The sequence below is a fragment of the Copadichromis virginalis genome, linkage group LG13, assembly GCF_057382275.1.
Source record: "Copadichromis virginalis isolate Kocher_CV1m ecotype Utaka linkage group LG13, C_Virginalis_male_GT1.1, whole genome shotgun sequence".
Lineage (NCBI taxonomy): Eukaryota > Metazoa > Chordata > Actinopteri > Cichliformes > Cichlidae > Copadichromis > Copadichromis virginalis.
In genome coordinates this window covers 21410888-21429271 of record NC_140630.1, presented here as the reverse complement: position 1 = coordinate 21429271, position 18384 = coordinate 21410888, and the positions used below count along the sequence as shown (strand labels likewise).

The 18384-nt window shown below is 39.8% G+C and overlaps 1 long non-coding RNA gene across 2 annotated transcripts; it reads left to right on the top strand.

The window, feature by feature from the left end:
• Positions 1-5870: 5870 nt before the first annotated feature.
• Positions 5871-14067, top strand: LOC146695651 (uncharacterized). 2 transcript variants are annotated; one of them, XR_014923465.1, is made up of 3 exons: positions 5871-6620; positions 8356-8428; positions 13562-14067. It is a non-coding gene; the product is annotated as an uncharacterized LOC146695651 (long non-coding RNA). The 2 variants fall into 2 exon arrangements; XR_014923464.1 differs by lacking the exon at positions 13562-14067 and adding an exon at positions 10555-10922.
• Positions 14068-18384: the final 4317 nt, after the last annotated feature.

Below are 18384 nucleotides of genomic sequence, written 5' to 3'. Positions count from 1 at the left end.
CTCCAGAGCCGGGTCCATGACATAATCCATCATATAAAATGTAATCAAATGAAAAAGTCTCTTTTTAAAAATTGTTTTATTAGTTTTAATTTTTTTAAATGCAAACATTAAATTATATGCAACATTCTCTGACTGGAAGAAATTTGTTTAACATTTAAACCTATTTTCTGCACATTCCAGCATATAAAATAAAATAGTTTTTTGTGTTTACACTCACTCTTTCAAATAGATGCACGTAAAACACAGCAGAAAATAAATAAAATCAAAGACTCAGCGGTTCTGTTGCTCTATTTTCATCTGTATAGCAGGAGTGGGGCAGGCGGAGGTTTGCCCTGGCGCAGGTGTGTCGCAGCCGTCATATCGGTGGAAGGATCCCGCAGTTTCTCTGTGACTTTCACATTCCTGTGGCAGTGTACTCTGTGCTTGCTCGGAAGTTGGGGGGGGGGGGGTTGCTGTAAAAAGAAGTTTTCTTCCCACACAGTGAACAACAGACGCTAATGTTTTTGGCACTTTTTACAGAATCAAACTCAAAGTAAGGTCAGTACTTCCACGCTTTAAACGCACGGTCGTACCTTCCCCCGCACTCGTTATACTATCCATTGTTGATCTGCACACAGCTGTTGCCACGAACGTCGCACTCGGTTACGCTCCTCCAGGGGCAAGCGTACCTAGACCCGGGGCTTAGAGTACGCTTGGGGAGTGTGATTGTGTGTACAGCGTCTCTCTATGTCTGTCTCCACGTTAGGTGAGTGTTGAGTAATTGCATATGAGAGCATGAGGGTGGGAATGGATGTTTGTATCTGTGTGTGCCTGTTTGTCTGTGTCCATATGTCAGGTCGGGTATCAGACGCCACCTCTCTGGGGACATCCCAGGTCCTCCAAGGTATGGAGGCCTATCTCCCCCACCGCTTCCCCTACCAGTGGCAGACGCCCTCAGACATCGGTGCGTTGGTGGTTCTTTGTGTCTGGGGATGGGCGTCCAGATACACATCGACTCACTCCTTGGTGGCTGCTTATCGGGGCCTGGAGCCTGGGGCATCTTACATGCTGCACAATAATGTTTAATATTTAGTATTTACAGTTATATTCCCATATATCATCGTGATGTTGTTTATTCTATTACTCTTGTTTTCTTCTGCTTGTTTTCTTTTTTCATTCTCAACAGGTGAAATTAAAAAAGTATCTACTGTTAGCTAGTTTATTGTGATGGTGGTTACGTCATTGTCATGAGACACTCATGGTAATTAGTTTAGTAGCGCAGTAACGCAGTGTGCTTACGGGAAAGTAACAGTAATCTAATTACCTATTTGCAATAGTAGTCCCTTACTTTACTCTTTACTTGAGAAAAATAATCAGATTACAGTAACGTGTTACTGCCCATCTCTGAATACAACACTGAACATCACCAAATGGCTCCAACCAGAACAAAAAGCAAAGATGTGCAAGAGAACATCAATCTCTACTTTGAGAAACGTATGCCTCTCAAGCGCTAAACTGGCAGCCTGATTAAATGCTGCCAGGAAAAAGAAGTATCAATGTCAGCAAAGAGGCGACTCTAGGATTCTTACATTCTAGTCACAGTTACAACGAATGAGACTATCACTCCGTTTCGCAAAGCCATGCCATACCCTGTGGAGGGCGCTTAATTGGAGCCAATTTCCTCTTACAACAAGACAATGACCCAAAGCACAGCTCCAAACTATGCAAGAGCTACTTGGATAGAAATTGTCAGCTGGTTTTCTATCTATAATGGAGTGCCCAGCTCAGGCACTGGATCTCAATCCTATTGAGATTTTGTGGGAACACTTTGACTGTATGGTAATTAAGAAGTGCCTATCAAACCAGTCCAACTTGAAAGCATCTCTTTAAAAAGTAGGGGGTTACATTCTGTCCGATAACTAAGGTAGGACGTGAATGGTCTGCAACGCAGTGATTGTGTCAAATCAGTGATCGTCTTTGTAACAATTGAAGCAAAAAATAATTATTTGTAGTAACAAGCTTTTCAGCCATGAATGATATATGATTAAGCACTTCAAGCTATTTGATTACTTTTTGTTGTTTGTATCAGGCGACATGAAATGTGACTTCTAATTTACGGGCTTCAGTGGTGATTCCATTAACCCATCTACATCCTAAAATTCCTAGTGGGTGAGTGTGTTTGCATGTGTGTTAAGTATCACAAGATTGCCAGGGTGATAGGATGGTCTCTGTTGCAATCTAATGAGCCTGTGTTTGTTTACCCCTTCCCCTGCACTGCATTCGCTGGAATGTGCCAGCATTTGCCCGACATGAATGCCAGTGTTTTGATAAAGGTCAATGAGAGTGAGACAAGGCTGCAGAAGTTTGCCTACTTTAATTAGCTCTGGCTTTGTGCTCTCTTCTCATCCTGTAGTGTCAGAACACCCACGTTAAGCCTTCAAGATGTGCCCACAACAAAGCCAGGGCTGGGAGAGAGCCAAATGAGAAGGAAGGGGTTTACTATCAATGATTTACTGAGATGAAAAACTGGAATTGCTCGAGCCAAAAATAGACAAAGAGACATTGATGAATTGGGCCGATATTATCGCAGAAGAAACCGGTTAAAACTGGATTATTTCTCATCATATCATAGCTAGTGATTGGCTGTTTCACAAACAATTAGCATTTGAACACAAAGCGGAGAGTGTGCCTGCTTTGGGGTGCGCCTTCTCTGTTTTATGAATTACAGGTTTGGGGTGTCATAAAGAATTTTAAAGTTCAAAAAACCTCCATATCCTGAGGATCCCCCAGTGAGAAGGCCTTGTTGGCTAGTCATTATTCTTCCTAACGCTGTTGCGATCAACATGGACATGAAAAGGTCACATATTTGTTTTTTAGTGGCATGTGCTTCCACAGTGTTGAGTTTGGTCTGGTAAGCTGAATCTGACCCCGTACTTTTGCTTTTAAGGATAATTACATTTAAGGATTATAGAAAATTTTGTGTTAGCTCTATTAGGGATCAGTATCCAAGCCAACTTCCCAGCTAACCTAATCACTAATCATTATGCTCCATTGTGTCTACTTCACACCCCACTCATTGCAGTAAAAACTATCCTACTCCTTTCAAAAAGCAGTTTTAGACACCAGAGGGGAAAAAAAGTCTTTCAGGATGATCCAGTTTCTGTCAGCCTCCATGTCCAGCATTTCGCCTTCTCTTTTGTCTCAGCTCCCTGTTTTGTTGTGTTTTTTTCAGCAATAGTATGACAGCATGTTTTTTTTCTTTCAATATTGTGGATGTCCTTTTTACTGGATGAATTTTGTCATAAACTTGGTACAAACATTGCTTTTGATTGTTACCAAATCACTGGAAACTATTGATATCCCCACCAGCCTCATTTGTACAGTCTTTTGAGATATGGGTACAAAATATTAGCTTGGCAACACTTTTATAGACCACAGGAACCACAAAAAGTCAAAAGAAAAAAAGCAAATCGGTGTGCCTGAAGTTTCTATGGCAACATGGGCTAAAACCTGCAGCAGTAAAATTAATTACTGATCCCGCATTATGTAATCTGCGATACATCAGTGAGACAGTATTATATATCCTGCTCTAAATCAATTAGACACATAATCGTATGTATCTGAGTATCTTGAAGCATTAATTTCATGAGATAACGGCTGCGTAATGCCACACATCTGTGTCACACTACAGCCATAAAAGTGAAATATTATAGAGAGGGCATTATAACAAATAATCTGACGAAATCCTACCATGAGCTGTTGCACACATCATCACAGTTAGATTCATATAGACTTGAAACAACATTTGTGATCGTATCCAAGTGAATTTATTTGAAGCTACCAGGTTTCCCTGCCCTGTAAAACAGTACTCTTCTCTGTCCTTGCTACCCAAAATTTAGCAGATCACGCTTCACTTTGTAAAGCTTCTTGTTTGAAATGACTGTTATTGAAATTCTGCCTACATTAAAGGTCATCCTGAGTTAATTAGAGGTGCGCTTGTAAAAACAAGGCCGAGTTGCTTTGCCATGGAAGCAAAAAGTATTTTACAAAGATGGCTAATTAATGGCATTTCTATTATGTGTTATAATGCTGAAAAATATTACAATTTCAATTAACACTGTCCTTCGCATACATTTCTTTTTTTATATATATTTTCAGACTGGACTTGAAAATGTAAAACATGTCTTCATGTTAATGAAATTCTCCTTTTAATATGTATTTTATAAAGGAAAAATAAAAAATAAATGCCATTAGACAAAGTTTTCTCATTTAATGATCCATTGTCAATAGAAGCAATCAGTTTGGGGAGTTTGGCTATAAAGAAAAGGACTGGTTAATTTAGTTACTTAAGCTTCTGGCCTTGTCACTCATGCACATCTATTCTAAACACAGACTCATTTCACCAAGTTTTACACAGTGAAGTTCGTTTGATTACTATTTTGTGAACTTGCATTTATAGAATATAACATGACAAATAAATGTGGCTCATCACAAGTTCTGGGTTCAGCAAATTGCAACAACAAATTAAGAACATGACGTAAACAGCCCCCGCCCCAACACAATTTTTTCCCCATTAGATGTGTATTTTCTGTGCCCGGGGGTAAAGTGTAATGCACTTCCTCTGTTTAAGCGTCATGTAGTGCACTATGGGAATAGGCAAGGCTGGGTCTAATGTCTGCAAAAAGTCAAGATGACTTGCTAGTGTACAAGTGTAAGTATGGGTCGACTGAAGGGAGTTAAGAGGGTCCTCACGCTGCCTGCTGGGGACTTTCAGTCTCTCCTGTATCGATTACTCTGTCCACCATGTAATTAGGCCTCAGTGAAAGCAAGTGGGGGAGAAATAGAAAAGAGGAGGGGGGAGTCTGGCAGAGAAAGGGCATTTTTGTATGTTGTGTCAATAAAGGAAGAAAGGAAAACAAGGGTAGATGAGATACTGGCAGACCTGTCCTAAAACCTCAATATCCTCAGCTTCTTGGCTGTCTGCAGCCTTGTGTGGTGAGAGCGACAGAAGTACGAATAGATGAATTACGGCGGCGAGGGTACAGAAAAGGCAAAATGTCACTTTGAGCTGTTGATTGATTAGTCTATTTAGTCATCTTTGGCCTATTGTTGCCAGAGTGTAAAAGGTGGCTGGGGTGAAGGTCTAAGTGAGAACTATTGATAAACTCCCATGTGTCCACATCCATCTGTTCATCTCCATATTTACCCCCGAACATGGAGATGAGCAGATGGACATGGGTGCATGGAATGACTAAAATGTACTGTAATAATGCAATCAGTGCTCGCCATTTTCATTATTATTCTAATTGGCCTTTTAATAAGCATCACCATTGAATTCTAACATAAAAGCACGGTTGCCGTTTACAAAGACTGATATCTGTCTTTTTTGTTGTTTAAATAAATATATCAATTATATTCCTCCATAACTGAGGTTTTTTTTAGCTTAAATTTTATAAAATAAATACAGTGTATGTACTCTAACGCATTGGCTTAATTTGCCTCTCTATTGATGTTATAAATCTTAAACCTATTGCAAATATCTGTAAAAGCAGCCTTTAGTACAACGCCTACCCTACAAATGATGGTTTTTCTTGTTAACTGATAGCCAACATAAATATCAGTTTTCCATTTCTTTTTCTGGTCTGTTGTCTTTTAAGTAGACTGACTTCATTTTAATTCAAGGGACTCCGCCCTGCTCATGGCTGCTTGTTTCTCTGTTTTGTTTTGTCTTTTTTCCTTCGTTCCCTGTGGAGCAGTGCATTTTATGTGCAAAAAGCTTTGCCGTTTCCCCTGACACAGTCCACTACATGAAAATGCTGCTAATACATCCCTCCAGTGCAGATACCACTTAGCCCTTTAAGACCTACCATAGAACCAAGTTCGCCAGAGCTTATATTATATTTTTACATGCTGTGGAGCCATTTTTGGGAGCATTTCAAGTTGCTATACATCAATACAACCATTATAGCCCAAACTTTAATAATATGTCTGCATTAGGTGCATAGTAATTACATAAATTGCAAAAAAGTGCAATAAACTACAAAAAAATTGAAAATCGTTTTTGTTTTTTTAACATATATTTCTAGTTAGAGAAATTTAAGAGGCTTATCCCTCAAAACTGTAAATACAAAAAAGTTACACAAACTAGTTTCCCACCACAGGAAATTTATTTTGAGTGTCTTCATAGTTTTATTTTTGAAATACACCAATTTTTATATACTGCAGGAAAAACGAAAATAAATATTATAGTGCAAATTTGCAAAATAACAGTATATGCATCAAAATAAACTATTTCCAGCAGTGCAATATGAGTCTTAAGCATCCCAGAAACGACACAGAAAGTCATAAAGTCAAACATAACTTTTTAAAACACATAACAAGTAAAACACAAGCTCATAAGGCCCCGATCGTAAAAAAACTACATTTCCGCAAAATGACGTCACTTCCGGTTTCGGGCAGGTCATGCGGTCATGTGATAGTTCGCGCTGATGGACGTAGGAAGTGTTACAAACAGCTGATGGATCGGCGAAGCGTGTTTCTGGAATATCATGTTTTTGTTGCTGCAAGTGATTTTTATGCAGTTTTTGCAAAGCTATATGTGGAAGGAAACTGTGACCTAGGACAAGCTGATGGCATAAGATGTAAGTACAACTCCTCCAGTTTCATATGCAAAAAAAATTATTGCGCTAGCTTACTTGGTTGCAGAGCTACCGGGATTTAAAAATAGTTACGCAAAACAGAGCGTGCCCGCTCAGATCGGCTGTAAAGGGTTAGTGAATTCCTTGAGGTTAGTAGACAGGTTTTCTTACACAGTTGCAATGGTTTAGTAAAGGCCAAGAGATGACTGGATTATTGGTATTATTGGAGTAAAAGTTAGACTGCATGCGCTTTGTTAGTATTGCAAGCTGATCAAATAAACGATTAAATGATATTTAAGCATTTTTATAAGCAAAAATGTTTATTATGTTCTCTGCTCTTTCCAGTCATATGAATGATGCTTCTGAGTTTAACCGAGTCTCATAATGACTATCGTATCATCACAAGGATTAGGACCACTAACAAAAGAAAAAAAAATGTTTGGCTGTGTGTTTTTATAATTTTAAGAAAAAAGACAGGGAAAAAGAAAAGCCAACACTTTTTTGTTTGGTTGTTGTTTGCTGTATTCCTCTTTTTCTATTTTAGTGCCAGAGAAGCTTCTTCTTGGGCCACTCGGCTGGCCACTGACAAAAGGCACACAAAACACATTCAAGGACATTGCACATTTAAACCTTCAGAGAATTAACTAATTAACACAGAATAATATTACAGTGGCAGCTGATCATCAACAGATTAAACATGAAAAAAGTGGCAATTTACATAACAGACACTAAGGTGTAGTCCAGTATTAGTGGTGGTTTCGGATTCAATGATTTAAATTTAACAGCCCTTTAATAATAGAGCTGCTTCATTCATTCATTCTTCATTTGTAAATTAATCAGAATGTTTTTTTGTATGTAATTTGTATAGTATATATATTTTTTCTCTCATTTCTTTTCTAAATGTACTTGTATATTGTTCACATGTTGAAATAAATTACCAATCAATCAATCAATCAATCAATCAATTTGTTCAGGAGTGCTGATCTGGCCACAGCAATTATTATTCATATCTGAACCATGAAATGTGTTAAGACAGTCCATGTAGGCAAAGCCTTTTTTGACAATAAGCACCAAAGAGTTTGTTCAGTGACTGACAGTTAATGCATCAGAAACATGATTTATGTGTTGGCTATGTTTGTAGGGATTGGGGCTTTCCGAGCTGTGTGGAGAGACAGCTTCTGAAGGACACTCATAAATGGCAGCTCTATTTCACTTCTCAGGTTTTATTCATATTTTGGCCTAAACACTGAAATCAGGATTACAGGATGTCGAGCAAATACAAGACGTTTCTCCTCTAAAAAAAAAAAAAGTGGTAGATAAGAGCGCTAACTGCTCCATATGCAAGTAAAAAATGCACATGTAACTGTCTACAGTTCTTTTTATTTGAAAAGCATTTACATCAAAATAGGAGAGCAAAAGCAATAATATACAGTATATATTATCACTGGCCACTTCATTAGGCACAGCTTGTTAGTATTGGGTTTGGCCTCTTTTACCTTCACATCAACTCAACAAGGTACGTTCAGAGATTTTGGGCAATACTGACGTGATAGTATCCCTCACACAATTACATCACCACTGTTGATAGAAGGGTTGGATTCATGGTTTCATGGTCTTTATACCAAATTTTGACCCTCGCAGCTGAATGTCACAAATCAAGACTCAAGTTGTTTTCTTTTGTCCAGTTCTGGTGAACTTGTGAAACCCAAAGCCTCAGTTTCCTGGTCTTGTTTGGTAGGAAAGGCGACCGGTGTGGTCTTCACCTCCTGTTGCCAATCTGCTTCAGACTGAGAAGTTTTCATGAATCACTGGTAAGTTCAGAACAATACTCTGGCAGGGAAACTATATAATGTGAGTTATAGTTATATAACTGTATTTACCAAAATGGGCACTGCAAAATATAAAGACAAAATTTTAAATTTTACAATTCATTAAATCTACATTTTATTTGAAAGACAGAAATATAATGACAAAATGCAGCAACATATTTGAATAAAATAGGTAACAAAAGCAAAAGATATGTAATTATATTGAAAGATTCAATGAATCTGGAAAGATGTTCTTATAGGATCCAAACAGTACTGAATGGCTACGATCTTCAGGCCCCCATGAAGAAGAACTGCATTAAAAACAGACGTGATTCACTGCATAGGCCCAGGAGTACTTCAACAGGCCATTGTCAGCGAACATAATTCATCACTGCATTCACAAATGCAAATCTACATCATGCAAACACAAATATACTAGTATAATTAATAAGAAACAGAAACGTGGCTGTCATCACAAGACTCGAGCTTATTTAAGATGGACTGAAGAAGTAAACAAAACTGAAAAAGACCAAGCAACAAGAGGAGCATAGCTCTATAGCAAGAAAGTCTTTGTGCTGGCCTTTTGTCCCCTTTGAAACATTATTAATTATGAATTGAAAATATATGAGAAAGAAGTCCCAAATATTTGAACAGCCAAATTACTATATCAAGCAATATCAAGAGAACATTTATCTTTTGTGAAACTGGCAAAGCTCAAACTAAATGTCATTATTACAGATGGGATTTCAGGAGTTTTACATTTGATGTTTGTCTTAAATGCAGGTAAATGCAATTTGTTTTCTTAAAAAAAAAAGAAAAAAAGAAAATATCACAGCACTTCTACAATTATGAGTCTTGCACAGTAATATTGCTGAGGTCCATAAATTGCACATTTGTATGAGAATCCCACATCTCTGTATTAAGACAGTGGCCTTAGCTAAGACCTTTGTCTTATGAAGAAATTATTCCTTTATAAATCCAATTTTGTAGACGTGAATCATCAAACACACTGTTCATGCTGACCTTAGAAGGTCTTTTAGATGTTGCTTCACTTACAGAAGATTATAAAGATCAATACCAGTAACCATATCTCTGGCAAGAAATGTCAGCTAACAAAGATTAGTTACACATGTTTTAATAGCACTGCCATTGATTGATATATTGATGTAAAATCGATACAGGAAGATGACATATTATTCCATTTTTAACTAGCTGAATAGCTGTTTGACCTCTCCTTTAATTTTTGCTTGAAATGTTTGTATTATAAATACCAGTTATTATATCAATGTCTTTTTTATTCTAAGTCTAAATAAAGGTACAACATCCTTCAATTAAATATACAAAATATACACCTGCTGTAGCTGTGCATGTTTTGAGTTTTATCATATACTTTAATAAACACCTTCCATAAGTTAACAGACTTTAATGTCATGTATAAATTACATTAACATGAGCATCTTTAAATGTTCTGTCTTAATCAAACTAATCACTCGCATATGTAAAAATCAATAAATGATTTTTTTTAAAATCCATATAGTCATAAATGATGAAAAGTGATCAAAATAATTAATTAGGGCTGAACTTATCATTCCTGAGTGTTAAAGTATATATTTGGTTGTAACAAAAGAAAACAAACAAACAAAAAAAAAAAACAATGTTGTATACTAGCAGCTAATTTGAGGGCAAGAACTTCGGTTACAGCACCTGTGCCCTCACTTAATAATCTTCTTTAAATGTTTCACCTTCTACTTTAAATAAACATTTATTCATAGGTGAAATAAAGCCCAAGATTGGCGATGTTCTGCAGCAATAGTCTCTTTTCCTATTTGGAACAGTGTTTTACTTTTGTGTTTTTATGTTCTTATCACAATTTGATGATCATCATTTGATCATATCTGATTGGAGTAGGCATTTTGTACAAAAAAAGGTCAAAATGCATGAAATGCCCTTTTTTATGTGAGCATGCAGAGCATAAAGCAGAAAGCCCGGCTTTGCAGAAAAAGTTGATATAACCATTGTTATGGTACCCGTTATCTTTGTGTTAGCTGGCTCAGGAAAACCTGAGCCAGCTAACACAAGCCTGCCTTTGTTGAACTCCCTTCATAGTATACTCCTTTCCGGTCCCTCAGGTCGGCAGACCAGCTCCTCCTGAGTGTGCCCAGGACTAATTGTAAGCTCAGAGGGGATCGGGCGTTTGCTGTGGCAGCACCAAAATTGTGGAATGAGTTGCCTTTACTTGTTACAGGCACCTTCCTTATCTGTTTTTAAATCACGTCTTAAAACATATTTATTTACCTTGGCTTTTAGCACAGCAGGACTTGTTGATGTCTCTTAATATATTTTCTTTTATTATATTATTTTTAACTTTAAGATATTTTATATGTAATTTAAACGGTTTCCTCTCTGTTTTATATTTGTAGCACTTTGGTCAACATTGTTGGATGTAAAGTGCGTTATAAATAAAGATGCTATGCTATGCTATACTCCTCTGATTAGATATAGAGCTCATTTCTCTGTTTTTTGACTCTTCCTTCAATGCAGCTCTCCCATAAAAGCACACAGGAATATTATAAATAACAATTTAACACATAATGCACATCTAAGGGAAAAGTTAATACACTCATTATCTGGAGCTGGTTTAACAAAAAAAACAAAAACAAACAAACAAACAAAAAAACCCACCACAATTGAGGTAAAAACTCAGGTTTTAATAATAGTTTAAAAAAAAGAAATAGCAGCCACAATACATCATTAATGTTCTATTGTTACATTAAACATGAGAGAGAAAGAGGACCACAGCACGTCTTACCAGCATAAAACCAGCTACAGCAGGTAAGCTGAATTCTGACTGAGAATAAAAATACCGGAAACAATGTTGACTCATCGACTCAGCAGGGACTTGTATGTGCGCGTTTTACTTGTTATTTCACTTCGACAGTCTTATGGGACAGTCCACAGCTTAGAGAATTTGCTGTTATACTGTGAAACTGCATCTCCACCCACCACCACTTCCCCTGCCGGTGGCGGACTCCCTCAGGTGTCGGTGTGTTGGTGGTTCTTTGTATCTGGGGGTGGGCGTCCGGGTACACACCGGCTCACTCTTTGGCGGCCGCTTGTCGGGGCCTGGGGCCTGGGGCTCGCTCGGGCCCCTTTGGAGGTGGGGTGCCCCCGGCCTCTCGGCCTGGGGCTCGGTCACTCAGGCACAGCTGGGGGCCAGCGGAGCTCACGGGCGCGTCACTGCAACTCCCCCTGACTTCTGCTCCGCGGCTGCTGGGCGAGCCCTCATCTGGGACTCTCCTCAGCTCTTACTGGAACAGTGGCGCGGCTGCCCCTCTGTTGGTCTTCCATGGTCTCTTGTGTTCTGGGGGCCTCTGGATGTCTGGAGTTTTGATCTCCTCCATACCCGCTTCACACCCTGGAGGACGGGGCTGTGGCCCCCCCACACTCCCTAGCAGATCATTACATGGAGAAACCTTTGGAATGCAAGCATGCTGATCCACACAGGTATGCACACAGGTGTACACATGGGTATTCACAGACGCGGACTAAAGCTTTCTTGGCTGCTGCCTCAAAGCACACTGTGCGCTGTCTATCTTGCGTGCTGCACAATATCGTTTATTATTTAGTAAATATTGATATCTATGACTAGCTAGTTTATTGTGATGGTGCTTTGTTTTCTCTATTATTATGTTGCTCTTTGTTGTTTGCTGTCTCCTCTGTTTGGTTTTTTTGTTTGTTTTTTTTTTTTTCTCCATACAGGTGACCCAGGAGTTCTTTTTTTTTTCTCTCTCTTCCCCCCCCCTTCTCACCGTCTCTTCTCCCCTTTGGTTTTCTTTCTTTCTCTCCCCCTCTTTCTCTCATTCATTCCCCCTGTCCTATTTATTAAAAAAAAAAAAAAAAAAAAATGACAAAGGATGAACTGAAGCTCTGCCATCATGTAATGTCGCATACTGCTGTTTCTGATGTCATTTAAAAAAAAAAAAAAAAGAAACTGCATCATTCAGTATAATGCTGTACAATCATCAGTGTTGGGAAGGTTACTTTTAAAATGTATTCCATTACAGATTACAGAATACATGCCCCAAAATGTATTCTGTAACATATTCCGTTACGTTACTCAATGAGTGTAACGTATTATGAATACTTTGGATTACTTAATATATTATCATGCTTTTTACAACTACGTGAATGTACTATTGCTGTGTGATTTATTACTATTACTGAAGGTCCACGGCTCCGAACCGTAGTAAAGGGACCTCTGACTAATACAGGTTCGTGTCGGGCTCGTAGCCGAAAAATAGCTTTACTTTGTTGTGTGGGTCAACTCTGCTTGCGAGAGACAGAGAGAGGCGTTGAAAGGCTGCTCCAACAGAACTTATTGTTTCGGAGGATGATAGGTTTGCAGCTTGAACCTATTCGCTGGAACGTTGAAGACAATATAATTACACAGCAAAGCAATACACGAGTAGGCAAAGTTCTTCATGTTTCTCGTCCACGGGAGAGAACCGGACAAACGCCGTTCCTTCGCTTGACCCCAGCTACTCTTGTCCGCTCCCCCGTAACACTGCTCTTTTATTGAGGTTACATGAATATGCATAGGTTCATTAACATACGACGTGTACATACACACAAAGAGTACTTTGCCTTTGTGTGTATGTGTGTGGGGGGGATCAGAGTGTGACCCCAGAAATGACTTCCCTAAACCTGCTGGTCTGGAAGTCCAACAGTTCATCTAAACAAAAGGCACTTAGACTAAAACAGATATAGATACGTTTATCCTACCATAAAACAATAAGACAAGGTACGACCTCTCCCATGCTCCCAGAGTGCTCGCTAATGCACGCAAAGTGTGCAGACTATCAAGGATCAAACCTCTACCAATCTACAACTAATTATAAAACTCTAAGCATATATAAGTAGATATTTCTAAGCATAAATGACAATCAACAATACAAAACCTAACAGAGGAAAACACGAACGAAGCGTACAGTCGAGTTTTAATAGCTTACTTACAACTGGGCTCGTCAGGCGCTCTTCTTGGCTGCAGTGGTTATTATTATATTTACATGCTTCCAGCTCCCGTTTTTGCTCGATGACAACTCGTACTTTTCCTTTTTCTCCCTCCCTCGTTCACAGACACATAACGAGTATGGCAGTCCAATCTCCCTGCAGCACGGACTACACTGCTCTTGAAGCTACATTCTGCATTCTGTCTATTAGCTTAGCACAACAACAACAAAAAGGCGCTCTCTCACCCAGGAAACACGCAGAGCGAGATCGTCACCCTGCAACCATGGCAACCGTAACGCTGCCGCCTGGAACAACAGGTAGCTGTCAAACAAAACCGAAACAGTCCTGACCCGCCACAATATAAAACAGGAAAGTACCGCCGTGTAATCCATTTATTTCAACAAAGTAACTGTATTCTAAATACCATCATACACATTTAAACACACACAAACAAACACATTCGAAACCTGTCATATACCAAATACAAGTTTTGTATGTGTATATATTGTTTTCTATGCAATTTTTTGCTCCAAATATCCTCTTGCTTGAGATAAGAAGTGGTAAAGCTGGAGGTAGATTAAAAGACTATAATCCATAAACCTATTTTGGTCCTGAATTTAAAATGAGAATGTTTGCCCTCTGACACCTCAAATATTTTTTGCCTGGACAGCAGATGTTTGATGTTTGGGAGGGAGACCAAAAAAAAAATTATCTAATACAAATACAACCTTGGACCAAATGCAGACTCAAAACAGCTTAAACACAAAAACGTAATCGAAACAGGGGATCATGGAGCAACTAGTAAACAAGGGGAAGGCTGAAGTCTCAAAGAGGGCCATCACTAGGAAAGTGAAAAGTAATATTATCATCATCACAGGTCCAGAGGAGGCAGTTATGATTATACTGTTTGAAGACGGAAGGAATGAGTTGAGACACTTGTGCACGGAGACAAGGGATTCCCAGGGAGGGGTAGCCAGGTGAGATTTCCAGGAATAAAAGTTGTTGGAGCAGAGTGAATCCAGAGGTTGCCTTTAAGTCCAGAGAGGGATGCAGTCTAGGAGAGCAAGCAGGTGGGTGGAGAGAAAGAGGCCAAGTCCAGACATGAATGGCTGGGTGAAAAGCAAAATGGACGAGCAACTAGCTGAGTCAGACACACAGGTGATGAATACTTAGCGAGACCTGAGACCGACTGGAACCAAGGAGAAAACAACGTTAACCATGAGCCGAAAAACCCAAGAAATAACATTTGGAGAGGCGAGCTACCGCTAGAGAAAAGCAAATAATCTGGAAATAAAAAGTATGGAGAAAGAGAGATGCAGTTTAGGATCCAAAGCAGAGACTGGCTGCTAGTGTTTATTGATGATATGGCTACTGTTCGAAGCTGCAGGATGAACTGTGAAACGGGCTGTACTCTGCTCAGATTCAGCCAAAAGTGGTTGGACAGCACTTCATATTGCAAATAAATAGTGACCCAAAGCTTTCTGAAATTTTTTTTCCACCTGATCTCGAATGAACAGAGCACAGTTTCAGTTATTAAATACAAAACTGAATCCAGAAAGACACAAATAAGCTGCAGGAAAGGCCTAGCAGATAATGTCGAAACTGCCTTGAGTTTTCTAGAGTTAACATGGTGATTGACCAGAAAGGATTTCCATCCAAGTATTAGAAGCACTCCTTATATTTGAAATATGTCAGTTTGCAATTGGATAGGAAGCATCTGTGAAATGACACGTTCAGGTCTTGCCACGGATGTCTTTGAGCTTTTGCTGGACAGAAACTTTTTTGAAAGCCACCGCAGTGTTGCCTGTAGGCATGGGTATCGAAAACCGGTTCTTGTTGAGAACCAGTTCCCACTGTTTCAATTCCTTGGAATTGTTTGCCATTTTTGCAAATGATTCCGTTATCGATTCCAGTCGCCCCGAATGACGTCACCACGTTGCGGAGCATCATTTACCTGGCAGGAAACACGGCGCCTAAGCGGCTCAAACGCTCAAAAGTTTGGTTATACTTTACGAGAACGGATGACAACAGGGCAACTTGCAATACTTGCAAAGTAGATATTTCATTTCAGGGAGGAAACACTACAAATATGCAAAAGCATTTGCTCACAAAACACACGATGACCTTAAATGAATGTCGTGTTTTTAATTCCGCTCCAGACTCGTGAATCTCAACCCAGCAGCAGCGATAACGTTTGCACGTCCTCTCCCGTTAATGCGGCAGGTAAATAATCAACTAACAGTGGATATTATGTTAGCGCGATCTGCCTTATTACAAAACCTGCCATTACTGTGCATTTAGGTGACCATGATGAGAGAGACAGACAGAGTCTGGCTGGCTCAGATGCTGGCAGTCTCCTTTCAGGCCAGGATAGACGAATGTCACCGAGCAGTGACAAAGTTTGTGGTCAAAGGCTTGCACCCATTTGCCACAGCAGATGCCCCCAATTTTAGGTAAGTGAATGTGTTTAATTGTAGGCAGGGACATTACTGGATATTCTTGTGTAATTGCTACAGAATAATTTATGTTAAACTTTGTTATTGCTACAGAAGAATATTTATTTTATTATTTTACATTTACAATTTTTTTCCTGGGGACCCTGTGACACCCCATTGAAGAGCCGTAGGCTGGATCTCTTAAGATCTCACTGTTGGGTTTGTAAGGCCATGTTACTCCTAAATTTCTATCTTGTTCAAAGAGAAGATATAAAACAAAGTTCTAAGCTAATTGACCTTAGGGTTCTCCTTTTTTAAAAAGACTCGATAAGAGAATCGATAAAGAATCGAATCTGTCTGTGAAGGTTCTCAGTCATCCAGGTCATCGTAGTCAAAGGAGCTTGCAAAGAAAAGCGTCTGGACTTCTTTAAGTTACTTGAAGACGTTTCACCTCTCATCCGAGAAGCTTCTTCAGTTCTAAGGTCAAATGGTGGAGAGTCCCAGATATAACCTAGTGGGAGTAACCCCCCACAGAGGGACAAAAGGACCCCCTGATGATCCTCTAATCGCCTGAGCCAAGGTGTGAAACTGGGTGTGGGTCCCAATCAGCCAGAGTTTCGGGTGAGTTCATTGTGAAACCTGGCCCCACCTAATCATGCGAATTCCTGAGATCAGATGGCCCAGGATGTGAGTGGGCGTTAAGGCGTCTGGGAAGGGATCTCAAAACTGGATTATAGATGGCAGAGAGTTGGTGTCGTAAACCACCGCCTCTGTTCAAAGATGGTCACTCACATAGCTGGACTGGCCATCGGGCATACCGGGCATTTGCCCGGTGGGCCGCTGGCGATTTTTTGTTTTTATGGGCCGATGGATTTTTTTTTTTTTTTTTTAGGAAGGGTATATATAATGAAAGGTGTTGGATTGGCCAATTGGTCATGATCGACTCTGGGCTGGACCAATTACAGCCGAGGAGGCCAGATGCACCCCCCCCCCCTTGTTTAGCAATCACGTGATTTTCGCGCATTGCATCTGGGAGCTCGTGGCAAAACAATCCAAGTACCGCATCAAATGCAAGCATTTGCAGCACCGCAAAACGTTCATTCTCCGGTTCCAATACCTTCTTGTTTTTTCTTTGCCGCACAAAAAAGGAATGTACAAAACAAAAGGAGAACAATGCCGGTCCGTACAAAGACAGACTCGACGAAAAGACAAAGAAAAGATACGAGGAAAAAAAAAAATCAAAGGAGTGAAAGGGTCAGACCCTTACGAGCACACAGAGTGGACAAAAGACGTCAGCGTGCTGCCCAACTTTCACCACGCTCAGGTTTATAATTATACGGTTCTTGGAGTGAGTGCATACACTCATGAAGTTTAGTAACTTCAGGTCACTGCAACAAGCCCAGGTACAGTTTACTGACGGATGGGTACAGGACCTTGAAATGCACCGTGTAGAACGAAAGACCATCGTACAAACAAAGGTAAGTTTACCAGTCTCACAAATCGTCGTCATAAATACACATTCGTTAACCGTTTATTAATATAACCTTTGAGCTCAACGGTAATTAATTAGTGGTGGAAATAATTTCTGGTAGCATTACAGAAATGTAGCAGTGACAATAATATTGTATGTTGTAATCGCACTGGACAATTAGTGATACAAAACAACTGTTTTATCCTGTGAATAAAAGTATATGTTTTTGTCAATGTACCATGGTAATAACAGAAGCGAAACGCAATATTGTGTCAGGACAATTCACTATTTATGCACAATAAACAAAGGAGCATAGCGCGACAATTTCTGTTCAGCGCCAGACTTGCTTGTAACCTATATCACCAGTTATGTTAAGAAAAATGACGTATTAACTACTACAAAACTCTGACCTTTGTGGAAATGCTTGGAGCAGACTAACCTGTGAGCTGGAGTGTTCTGAGACGTTATATTTGGTATATCCAGACCATCCGTCGGCTCTTACTTCGGAAACATGGCTTAAAAGATTTCTCTTCAACGACGTAATCCGATAAAAAAAAAAAAACGATCTCTTTACCCGTCGGCTTCCCGTGGCTGTCATGCGACAGGCTATTGCAGTTAATAATACAACAGCTTCTTGCCATTTTTTGGGTTTCTTTTTATCGCTGTGTAACTGAGTTCAATTGAACGCCTGTGTGCGCTAGTACCTCTTGCCACAAGTTCCCAGAATCCTTTGCGGTTTTACCCCTGAATGACGTCACATTTTCAATCTTTATCCTGGTGGGCCGGTCTCTAGTCAAAATGCCCGGGCCGATTTTTTTGTCCCAGTCCAGCCCTGGTCGCTCACAGTGGACATAGATGGCTTCTTTCAAAGGTGGGGCCAGGTTTCACAATGAACTCACCCGAAACTCTGGCTGATTGGGACCCACACCCAGTTTCACACCTTGGCTCAGGCGATTAGAGGATCATCAGGGGGTCCTTTTGTCCCTCTGTGGGGGGTTACTCCCACTAGGTTATATCTGGGACTCTCCACCATTTGACCTTAG